Raw genomic sequence first — 13,174 nt, forward strand, 5'->3', positions numbered from 1 at the left:
AAAAGAGCCATATACGTTCACGCACAGCAGATCAGAAAATTGAATTTCCGTTCCAAGGAATACTGACATTTCAAAACATTTTTTTTTTAACTCAAATCAGGACAAAAACCTTCTGCAGAACAAAATCTTCTGAAATATTTCAAGTCAGATACATCAAAACAACCTTACAAAAATGTTTAATTTTGATGATGTCAAAACAATATATAATATTAAATACATAAATATTGTAAAATTAAAGTTATTGTTAGAACTGTGCAGAGGACAGAAGTTGGTTTGTGAAGGAATTTGAGATTTCAACAGTTACGTTCATTCCAATTCGGGATGAAATCATGCATTTTGAAATTATCTATGAAAGAAAATTGTGGAAAAATTCTTCCAATTTCATCTTTTTTATATAATAAAATTGTTAAATTTCTAAAGTCATTTCAACACAAAAATCAGAACACTTCATCCAAAAACCATCAAAACAGGACATTTTGACATTGTCAGGATGCTTTTTCGCCAAAATTTGATTTTGGAGAAGATGATGTGATCGCACAAAGCGTTTAGACTTTGGTCGAACTGCATTCATTGACAGAAAGTGATTCCACCCAAGTTTTTCTGACCAATTCTACATTTATATTTCACAGAATGTAGGCAGTGTTCACAGGGTTTAGCATCTACCTGCATGAGGTGGATAGAGGTGTAAAATAGGGATGGGTAAACCACTTTAGAAAACCAGCAACACATCTGAACTTTTGCCCAAAATTCAAACTCCTCTGCCCCCTCACCTGCCCAGTCCCAATTATTATTTTCACTTCCCTGTGACTCTTTGCTTTCCAGTTTTCCCAGGATGGTGTGGATAGTGCGAGAGATCATCTGCCTTAGAGAGATATGAGAAAAACCCATAACCTCTCATGAGAAAGCCTCTACCAAAGATTTCCAGTCCAGTCTGATTAACCTGAGAGGTCTGAAGGAGCATTCCAGCTTCTGCATGTGCATTAGAGATGTACCAACTGATCACATTGCACAAACAATCCACTTGAGAGCAAGCTGTACTCCAGTTCTAATGAGTTTACCAACATTAGGAAAAGTTCAAATAATTTGTCCCAGATACAGCGTCATCAATAAAGTCTTTACAATCTTCCCTTTTCTACCAATTAATGTTACTGTGGTAATCCCTCTACCCAGTATGGCAGATATCTCAGATACAGCAGTAATGGCTATACTTGCAAATGGTGAGCACTGTACCAGAATGAAGTATGTATTAGATATCGGGTTAGTGTGTTGACACAATCATTAGAGATGTGCATACTCCTCCACCTATAAGTGCACATACCTTGTGGAAAAGTCCTTCTGAATTTAACTTCACAAAGCCATAATTTTCTATTTTTAGACTACCCTACAGAATGTAGTAGAGAATTATATTGCTCTTATATAAGATTCTATTGGCTGGTTCATCAAACCCTATAGAAAGATGATGTTCCATTACATTCCATCAGTTTTAAGAGCCCTATTACAGATTCCAAATTTCATCTGTATTAAATGCTATAGGATTCTTATTAAAGGACATACATCCCTCTAAATCTGAGAGCAAAGAATCAAATACTGGAGCTGCATTTTCTTCAAAGTTCTTGCCAGAGCGCTTTCTTCACGGACAACCACTGCAAATTCAGTTCTGCTGAAGACAGTTGGCCAAAACTCTCTAGGATCTGCAAGCCCTAGTGCTCATCTGACCTGAACGCCAAACCTTTCAACCTTTGCCTTCCACGGCTCACAAAATGCTGCCAGTCTCCAGTTTCCACTGTACAGTTGCACACAGATTCAGACAGCAGAACACCTGCCTGGACTCCATAATATTCATCTTGGTGTCTCAAACTGATAACACAGTTCTGTTTTGTTGTTGCCTCTTCCCCACAATGAAACACTATCAACCCTGTGACCCCAGAAGACAGAATATTGTAATGTGATGTATTAATGCAGTCTACAGCACAGATTATGGCAGGAGCTCCACACCCACTAGCACCCAAAGGCTAAGCAAAAGTGACATTTTAAGTGAGCTGCGGTCACCAGCCATGTGAGTTGAAGCTTCACAATGAGTTTGGCGACTCAACTCCTGCTTAATGCTCCTTGAATTATTCTTAGATTAGCTAGTGTGGAAAAACAAAATTGGAAGTCACTTGTGTATTTATCTCCATCTGTCCTAATATAGGATGAACAAGCACATGAGTGAAATAAAAGGAATTGTTACAAGATGGCAACAACATTAAAAAAGACCTCGCTAATATTTCCCCACCGCTACCACCCACTCCCAAACAACTTGTATGCGGTTGTAGTGTCCACTATTTTGACATGCTGACTTTATCCAGTTTTGTCACTATTTCACTTAGAAGACACAGTCGAGGGGCTAATGAGGATGGATCAGAGTGAGTCATTTGGGGGTGGATCATACAACCATGATCTATTGCTTTATCACGTTTACACTGGACTAAAACAGTCTTCTCTTAAATCCATTCACAAGCTGAAGCTAGTGTGTAATGTATCAACCTGCTCATTAATGGGACTATCTCAGTAGGAACATAATGTCCATGCTCTACAATCTGCACTGGCTGCCTATAGGTGTCTAGGTGGAGTTTAGTATGTTGGCTTTCACTTATAGAGGCAAAAGTTCGTCAATATAATCCAGATTTTGCGACCTTCTGGGAACACTGCAAAACCCACCCCTATGAACAGGCACTGGAGAAGGGCTGAGGCAGTTGGAGATGGGGCCCTTTTGGGGTATAGAAGCGGTTTCTTATTGACTGGCAGCTGTATGCCGTGATGGTTGTGAGGCAGAGGAATAAGACACTGTTTTGTTCAATAATGGGTTTAGTATTGGTAACTGATCGCAAGGATGCCTGCAGCCCAGGATAAGCATTTACAGATAGTTTATTGAATTCCAAATAATTAAATTAAAGTGAAGAGAGATTAATAGATCAGGCTTGAATCATGCAGGGCAGGTGAAGTGGAGCTTTCCTCTCATTGCTCTGGCAGAGTACCATGCATCAGGAATGAGAGGCATCAGCACTAGCTGCTAGTGTCCTATAAAGTACTGTATTACACACAAAGCTCTGCCACCACACCTTGTTCCTGTCTTGAAATAAGTACTGCGGTGCTGGAATCCCAGCCCGTTATGCCAATGCACTTTGATGCTAAGCCTCGGTACCACCCTTTGTAATTCCAGTCCTCATGTTCCTGGACCTGGCCATTATTCTATCATGCAAGAACTGAAATGGTGGCACCAGGCCTCAGATATATTAAAGGGGTGACTACCCAGAACCAGGGCCAGCTCTGGCTTTTTTGCCACCCCAAGCGAAAAGAAAAAAAAAAAAAAACACCTGCAGGGCGGCTGGAGCGTGAAAGCAGGGGGAAAAAAAAACAAAACCTGCGGGGCAGCCAGAGCGGCAAAGCACACACACACACACACACACACACACACACACACACACGCATGCATGCACACACACAAAAACCACCCGCAGGACGGATGGAGCAGCAAAGCAGAAAAAAAAAACAAGAAAAAAAAAACGTCAGGGCGGCCGGAGTGGCAAAGCAAAGCAAAAAAACCTGCAGGGCGGCCGGAGCCAGGGTGTAGGGGGACTCCCTGTGCTGCAGACGTGCTGCGGAGTGTGCGCCCGGTCTAGTGGGGGGGAGGGGCGGGAGTGGGAGGGAGAAAGAGAAGGGGGGCGCCCAGGGCTTCAGCGGGGCGCTCACCACGCGGCCCCTCCCGCTGCGCCGCCTGCCAGGAGGGCTCTGCACCGCTCTGGTCGGCTGGGAGGGAAGGACGCAGGCTGCCCTGCTGAGTTTGCTGCAGGGCGCTCCCCTCCTCCGCACCGCCGCCCCCCTACAGAGCGGCCAGAGTGGCAAACCAAAAAGAAAAAGAAAAAAAAAGGGCAGCCGGAATGCCGCCCCTTGGAATCTGCTGCCCCAAGCACGAGCTTGCTCGGCTGGTGCCTGGAGCTGGCCCTGCCCAGAACAAAGCATATTTGAACATAAAATGATGAACTGGAGGCCTGAGTGAGAAGGGTAAGGGGGTGGGGGGGACCAGATGGATGGGGAGGGGTTGTGAGAAAGCTGGGAAGCAAACTGAGCTAAGCATTCAGGAGAAAAGAGAGAGAGTTGAGACCTGGTGGAAGGAGCAGAGTCCTTATCAAGGGGACAAGGGGTTTTGAGAGTAGGTTGTGGGGAATGGGACTGAGAAGAAGAGAATGGTTTAAGCATAAGCCATTTAATAAGCCTTAGATTGAGATACTGCCTGAATCCCTGACCCTTACCAGCCCACAAAGAGAGTGATGTGTTGGCCTTATGGTGCTCCTTCCCCTATTTTGACTCTGCCAGGTTGACAGGATGATCTCAGGCCAGAAGTACTGTTTTGTTTCATGAAAGAATAAATTTTAAAAGCTATTCAAGAACAAATTCAAAAATGATTACAGCTTGCAGAACTCCTGCAAGTAGAAATTCAAAGCTCTAGCAAGAAAAACAGTTCTTCGTTGTATAAAGCACTTAAGGCATTATATGCATAATGAAATGTCATTAAAGCCATTTGTTACAATAATGCAGAGAAAATAAATTAATCAGAACAAGTATGACTTTTAGGAGTGGGGAAATTAAAAAAAAAAAGCACAGCTTTGCCACTTACGTCCTGGAGACTAGCTAGCTGTGTGTAGCTGGAGCCATTGACTTGCTTTGGGGTGGGGGGGGGGAATAAAAAAGCTATATAATATCTTGACTAAGTAGTCTGCATCCTGTACATATCAATAAGTTCCTTACCACAGTACACTATACAACATATGAAACATACGAGGGCAAGGAACATGAACTACAGGGTATGTGCATAATCATATTGTATCAAATCCATGGCTAGCTAGGGCTTCACACCAGGGCTACTTGCATCTTCATGGGAGCAGCAGGGACAAAGCATAGATCCTCCTGCTTCAAAAGCACAGGTCCCTCATGCTAGGATTAAAGGAGATTCATATTTATCGAACGCAGTATAGATCTTAGCTCTCAGGACACATGAGTGGGGTTGGGAAAGGTTTGCTTATGTGAAGGAGAGGGACAAAAGACTTATATGTGTTACTTTCACAGAGGCTTTTGGGGAAGACAAGAAGAGTCACAGGAGTATAAAGAGACAATGAATTTCAACAGACGTCCAATCTGTTACATGGGAGGGAGGTGTGTCTTCATCCACAGGCACTTTCGTCCCCATATATATCACTTCACTCTTCCCTTTGAGCTCCACATTCACCAGCTATCCCAGACCATGGAAAGAAAATGGGAACATTAAAAGGACAATGCAGAAAGTCAGAGCTTAGGTCCCAAAACATAAGATATCTATCCTTAAAAAAAAGCTTTGACACATACCCTAATGTACAAATTTTTCTGTAAGAAAATAAACCAGTTAAAGTATTCCACCATTCCCCTATTTTAAAACTTCCCATGTAGTCTTAGAAATTCAAACATAAGAGCATTGCGCTACACAAGTCCCAATTCCATTGTTATCAATGGCCAAAGAAAAGAAAAGAAAAGAAAAGAAAAGAAAAGAAAAGAGCTCATGATTTTAGTGGCAGTAAATTCTGACCTTTAGGACTATTATCCTAAACAGTTCCTTATGGGTCTGGGCATCTGTGCAGTCCCATTTAATTAAATGTAAAATCAGGGCTTTAGATTTAAGACATTCTTTGGCCCAAAGACCTTGTCTTTACTACTGGTTGTACTGCTAACTACCAGGCTTACCTCATTAACATCAAGGGGCCCAAGTCAGATAGTAAAAGGTTGTAAGATTGCCCCTAGATTTGTAGAGTGCTGGGTCAATTCACTGTTCCAGACAACGTTTTGCAATACAGATAAGATCATAATAAAAACTGGCTACACACTGGGAAGCAGATCCTCAACTAGTGCAAACTGCCATGGCTCCAATGGAACCATGTGCCTATTTCCATTACCTGAGGATCCAGCCCAGAGAGTCGTCAGTGTAGCCTCACTGTTTGAGGTGAATGAAACCAAAAAGGAAAAACAAAACAGCATTAATGTTCAGAAGCAAATTATATTTTCAACATTATTTCAGTCTCAGTAATGTAAGGTGTAATTTGTGATAAAAGAAGGATATTCTTATTTTTAAACATATGAATTTCATCCGGACAGAATCCCTGGAAGAGGAATTACTGCTTAAAATCCATCCAAGATGACATGGCATTTTGCTAATTAATACCACTGGCTTTGCAGCGACCCTGACTTTCTAACTATGATGAGCCAATCTCTTCTCTCCCTCGCTACAAAACACAGAAATAATTCCCCCCAATGGGAACTACATCAGTGTCCATCACAGGATAGTATTCTTACCTGTTTCCAATAGCCCTGGATCCTCAAAACTATCATTTTGATTATAAAATTCTGTTCCTAAATCTTACTCCCTTTATCTCCCACTATAACAAGGAACAAAAGGTGATCTCCTGGCGAGACAGTTTTACCACATTTTCTGGGGATAACCAGCAGCAACTTCCGCCTGCCTCACTTGGTGGAGCTGTTGCCCATGGACAATAAGGGCTATTTCGAACTGTGCAGGATAGTCACACGAGTCTGGCAGTGGAGAAGTCCAGTCCAAGTTTGCTGACCAAAAGATTCAATTAAAATTCTATCCAAACTGAACAATCTCTGAACCTTATGAGGTTCACATCATAGCCAGTATTTTTGTTGGGAGGTAGAATTGTAAAGAACAAATACTGTGGAGCTGGAGAAGTACTACAGGGTGAGTTTGACTAAAATCCATGTGGAAATAAGGTGTCTGCTTTCTATTCCTCAAGTTCTTCTCTGTACAATAAGTTCTCTCTACTGCGGGGTGCTGGAACAACTTTTATAGTGGGGGTGCTGAAAGCCATTGAGCCAAACTGTAAACCCTGTATATGACGGAAACCATTTCAAGCCAGGAGGTGTGGCAGCACCCCAAGAACCCCCAGTTCCATCACCTATGCTCTATAGGGACATAGAGATCTCCTGTGTTAAATGACTATTTCACATGGAGACTTCAACACCGGGAATGTCTACTTGCTTGGCCTTCAGTCGCCTTTACAGAAACTATGTAGATCTACTCAGGAGCCAAAATGTTTATATATATATGTATATATAGAAAAGGAAAGCTAGTTGGTCTCCAAGGTTAGGGGACGATCCAGGACTTCCAATGATTCAATGAAAGGAAAAAACTTATCCCAGCTGAAGCTCATGGAAAACAGAGGAGGCTCAAAAGACTCCAGAGGTTTGAAGGCAAGTGTGAAACCTCTGTGTTAAATTAAACAAACAAAGAGAGAGACCCTACCTCCTTGCCCACCTCAGGAACAAGAATTAAAGCACAGATTAAGCGACTCTTTTCGACAGTCTAAGACTCTTAAGGAGGCATTGCCAAGCCAGGTATTTTTATTATAAGAAATTTCTCAGTTACTTCTCTGCCCTGTCACTGTTCTCAGGATTGGGTAAAGCTGCTTATACTACAAAATTGATTGCCAGGGAATTCCGATTCTTAGTGATCTTTTTACAGTTTGGAAAGGCTGTGACCTCCTGCAGAATAAGAGCAGTTTACTGCAGCGATCCACAAATATCTATGACAAAAGAGGAAAGGAAAAGCCTGGCAAGATAAACTACACTCCGTCCCTCTCTCACTTACTGCTTGGCCAAGACATGTGATGGTTGTATAACAGGACAGAGTGTGGTAGGACTAGCGCAATTCCCACTACGCTGAGACCTTTTTGTTCTCCATTAAACTCCACAGACAGACACTGTGTCTTCTGTATGATACATAAGAACAAGAGCTGCATCTGAAAAAGCACTGCTATGATTAGGTAATTGTGGCCAAAGGCTTCTGAAGATAAAGTAGAACAGTCTTGAAATTTCAGTAGCATAAAAAAAAAGAAAGAAAAAGAAAAAGAAACATGCATTCAGATCAGCCTCAATATAAACCATGCAGAACTGGAAAAGAGCACACAGTATTTTCCGTTTGGCTTCCAAAGTCTGTATTAAGTAGTCCAATTCAGACAAATAGCAAGGTTTCTTTATATATACGAGGACAGATAATATATGATACATTTATGGGCGCCTTTCACTACCAACATTCTAAGAAGCCCTTACAGCTTTTAGCTTTGGCGTCAGTCTTCACTTAAAGATGGGTGTGTGATTGCATAAAAAACATTGTACAACCCAAATGCTCTGGGGGTTACTTCAGTCGCACAAACTGCTTGAGAGATTAGAGTATCAAATGATTGGGTTTTCAAAAATGAACTAAAATACCCACTGACATAAGTTCCTTGCTTTTACAGAAGGGTCTCCATATTTCTTCTGTGAGGCAGATTTTCAAAGTGTCAGTCCAAATAGGACTTCCAAATATAGCATTTGGACACTCAGGTCAAACATTTAAATGTGAAAGTGTCCATCTATTCCACCTGTTTTAGTTCCAAGCTGGGGACTGCTTCTTCAAGCTCCATTGTATCCAGATTCCATTGCCGCTAGCTGCTGTTTTGACACCCATCACTCTATCTTCCTCCCAGTCCTCCTACATTAAATTCAGACTTCTCACCTTCACAGCCCTGCAGGGCTCTGCCTGATCTCCTCACTGCCTTACTCCCTATACTCCCTTTATCTCTCTATCATATCTTCCTTCTCTCATGTCCCAACCCTCTACTTGGAGTAACCCCCGACACCTTCTCCAACCCACTGTCTTCCACAATATTCATCCTCTGCACTTTCCCCACCTTTCTCTAACTGCTTCCCCCATGTCCTCCTCCCTCACATATCTGCAGCTTTAGCATGCTGACCCCTATGTCTGGGACAGGCTCCTCTCTTCTGTTCACTGGACAAGCTTTCCATTCCTTCAAATCCCTCTGTAAAACTGTTTCATCCTGGCTTGTGCCACTAATCTCCAGGAGTTATCTAATCTCACTTTCACAACCTTGATTATATTTTAAATTGCAGTGGGTATAATAAAAGTGAACTCTACAGTGAAATAACAAAAGTGAAGCCCCAGTGCTATATCTTGTAACTTCCCCTTCAGAAGTTTTCTAAATGATCTCTTCACTAAGATCTAGAGACATTAGTGGCTAAATATGTAAGTGTAACCCATGCTTACAGTGTGGCTTTTTGTCCTTCTCTAGCGGTTGACCCATACAGAGGTCGAGTCTATATAGCCTTTAAGGTAACAATGCTGTGTCTTTTAGCTCAGACAGACCATGTGTTCAGATCAAATGTTCCAGATTCAATCCCCACAAACAACAACAACCCACCCAGAGGCTTTTTAGATACAAACTGAACAAACTAAGGGAGCAGGTCATGATGTGTCACATACACTGGATGTTCCATTCCTCCCAACTGGCAAGGTAGACGTGATCTCACACAAAATATGATCAATGACATAGTAGGTGAAACTACAAAATATAAGAAAATCCTGTTAGTAATGCAGAACAATGAAAATTGTCTCCAGAAAATAAAAATGTCACATGCCAATAGATGACACTGTTGAGCAGGTTACGTGCAGTCACAGATGCAGCCAAGTCTATCCTGTGTACTGGTACAGCAGTGATCCTGGGCCACAGTAGCATTTTTTAAATGGATTATGTCAGTGTGTTTTTATTTCACCTTGACTAAAAATTAACCTAAGACAGTTCATAAAGTCAAGAAATAAAGCCTTCTTCCAGGAGACATACAAGACATTGCATATCAGCTGCCTCCCAGGTAACCTGGATGGTGGCCTGAAAGAACTGTCCTCTCTAGGGGCTAGCAGATTCTTCAACTTCCCTAATAAACTTTATTTTGGGCATCTGCTGAAGGGAAGAGAGAGACTGGTAATGTGACAGCACTGAAACTGCAGGCTGTATGAATAATATTTATATTAAATAAAAGGTTTCAGATGGCTAACTTGTTACAGCAGCTGAAACTCCTGGTTGGTCTTTTATTAGTAGGTGCTCCAGTCAAGACCAAATAGCCCCATATCTTCTCTTGCCCTTCTCCTCATTCTAATTTTACAACCCACCTTTGGCTCTAGGCATGAGGTTATTTCTAAAGGGTTAAACAGTCACAGAGTACCTGCAAAATCATCTGCCACTAGGAAAGTGCATTTTCTTCAATCCAGGGTACATGTTTACTGCTAAACGATTCTACTCTATACTAAACTACTGTAGCCATTTATTTCAAAACTGGCCCCAATGTTAGCACTTTAATGCAACATAATATGCCAGACTAATATGGTGACTCAACAATCAAAACTATACATCATCAGCCTACACAGCTTTTACTTTTGGTTCAAGGCCTGGATTTGCTGGAAGAATATTGTTTCTTTTCTTTTTTTCTTCCTTTTTGGCCAGTATAGAGTGCCTAAACTCACTTGCCAGTTGTCAGCCCAGCTTGTTTCTGAGGAAAGGAAGAATTCATGTGTAAAGCACCTAGGGTCTTAAAAACATAGAAACATGTGCTGGAGGATCATTGTGCCTGGTTGGCTGACTTCAGCAATGAGAGAGAAAGAGAGAGAGGAGCTGCTCAACTGACTGGAACTAAATAGGGAAGAAATTTGAATGTTCCTTTTATCTTCCACATATTCTTAAAATAATATTTAGGCAATTCAGTCTTTGATAATCTCATTGTACCTACATTTCTGCTGGGAAGCTTCTACTGCGGCACTACATTCATTTGGTTTAAGGACTCTTACGGACCTTCCAATAGCAACATGCTGATACATACAGTATACAGAACAGAGAGCTTTTATAATCCCTCAAACAGTACATGGAAAAGAGCATTAACTACGAAATTCTCCATATTTCTGCAATGCAAAAAATAATATCTCCAAGTCCAGCCATGAACTGGGATAAAATGGGAACCTCGTACAAGTGAGATATTTCATATTTTCATTTAAATAGTTGTTTTAATTGTACATTTTTCTATTCCACTTTCCCACACACTCCAAGCTGCTGCTTAAGTCAGTTCCTAGATAAACTATCTTGTCATGAAAATTGGCAATACTAAATTGTATCTGCTTCCTCTGTGCCATAAGGATAATTAATACTGTTTCAGTAACTTTAACATCCATCCTATAGAGTATCAAGCTTACAATACAGAAGAAAATGCCTATGGAACATTACATTTAGGAAATTAGAAATCCAGTCCATGAAAGGTTAGTTTCAGGGAACCGTGTAGGAATCTAAATTGAGAAACAGTTGGTCAAGAAGTAAACAGATAATTAAAATGAAGCATTCTTCCTAAGTAACTTTGCTGATCTACACACTTCAAGAATAACTTTTAAATTAGTTTGTTGGCTACAAATGATCTTTACTGCTTAACAATCCAACAAAAACAAAACAACAAACAGAAAACATTGGCCTCATGCACACAAACACAGAGATCATCCAAACCCAAAGAGAAGTGCACCCTTCTCTCTATTGATTTTGCTATGGTTAGGCTGTATCGTTACGGTCCAATCATCTGAAGTGATGGCGACCCTTCAATTCCCACTGTTGTCCTGATGAGTTGAGGATAATTTGCACCCTACTGGATTGGGCTAGGGCATCTTGTGTGTCCTCCATCCTCCCAGAATATGAAAGTTTTTCATTTCCAGTTTGTATGTTATCCACCCCCTAACTTTCTCTCCATCTGAAGTCTCTTTTACCTTAGTTCCCTTTTCAAAAGAAAAGCGTCCTGGAGATTCCCATAGGATTGTGTTTAAAATCCACCCCCTGAGACAATGTAAATGTAAAAGCAATCACAATCCATATGCCTCATGTGAAGATGAGGAGGGTCCAAGAGAATCATAGTGGGAGGAAAAAAATGGTAAATTATACTGTGTCCGAAGACAGATTTGCCTGTCATATTTCTATACAGTAACATTGTTGCGGGATGGAATATCACTTGCAGAAAACAAGGGGAAAACACAGCTATAACCAGCTTTCCTTGTTTAATCCCTCTGTCAAGCTGGTATACGAGAACAGCCACAAATACAGCCAGAGACTGACTGACAGGCAAGATGTAATAATATGAGATTATTCAATTACTCTGTAGCAGAGGCCTTTTCATTAAGTGTTTAGTTTTACAATGCAATACTCATTCAAAAAAAAGCCTCATTACATTTCTTCATACGTAATGGAGCAAATAGAAAGGCCACATCAAATAGGATGTGTCTTCGGCGGTCTTATGCATTGTAACATACATTATATATACATACATATACACTTCAACACCCCTCTATCTCTGCCTATTCAGTATTGCCACATTTATACCTGTGCCTTTCTAGAATAGCTAACCTGCTGTAGATAATTCCATCAAATAGATACCACGTCTTTCAATATTAGTCATTCATATTCATATAATTGAGAAGGAATAAGTCCCTAGCAATTCCACTTGGGGAACCAGGCATCTCAAAAATGTATTTACAAATGGATCTCTCACCAGTTTGGGAAAGCTAAGTACTGCAATGAAGCAATAAAACATCTTCAAGTGCAGGATCCCTGATGCTATTGTGATACAATAGTATTTTACTTTCATTAAATAATTGGAAGATGGGAATGGCTACAACAGTCTCAGCATTCCTGAAGAAAAGCACCTGTGGGGGGATCTAGGTTCAGACCTTGAATATCTCAAATGCCAAGTGGTTTAATAGATCCTAGGAAACGTTACCCTACAATAAAACATGCTGGACAAGGCATTACTTAGAACACCTGTATGCTTGATGCCACCTTAAACCTCCCTCTTGTGTCCCCCCTCCCATCCAAATGAGAGGCAATAAGAAACCATTTGTGATTGGCACTTTAGTCTGATTTGGAAGGATTAGAGATATGGCCCCAAATATTTCACAAATGCTGTAGCCCTAAAACAGTGCAAGATGAATTCAATAGGTTAATGAGAAGCAATAGCAGAGAAACTCCACGTAACAGAGTGGCCCACAAATCCTCAACAATTTCCATTCTGTCATCTGCTCCAGCTAACAGCAGCAGAAGCAGCTTTCTGTACTCACATATTCATTGCTTCAGAGCAGACTGAAATGCATAGAGGAAAAAAAAACATGATTTGTGAAAATACAAAGACTCCCATTGAAGTTATTGCGTTGGCTTTTTGTGCGTGTGTGAAAGAGAATTCCTTCTGAGACCAGAAAAAGCTTTCAAATGCTATTTTACCAACATTTCTCAACACT

At 41.1% G+C, this 13,174-nt stretch overlaps 1 protein-coding gene across 1 annotated transcript in view; it reads right to left on the reverse strand.

The window, feature by feature from the left end:
* The window catches only part of LRRC4C (leucine rich repeat containing 4C), a 930,888-nt gene that overhangs the window by 865,151 nt on the left and 52,563 nt on the right, over positions 1 to 13,174 (reverse strand). The gene's annotated exons all lie outside the window — the stretch shown is intronic.

This window comes from Chrysemys picta, chromosome 4, assembly GCF_011386835.1.
Source record: "Chrysemys picta bellii isolate R12L10 chromosome 4, ASM1138683v2, whole genome shotgun sequence".
NCBI classification, from domain to species: Eukaryota; Metazoa; Chordata; order Testudines; family Emydidae; genus Chrysemys; species Chrysemys picta.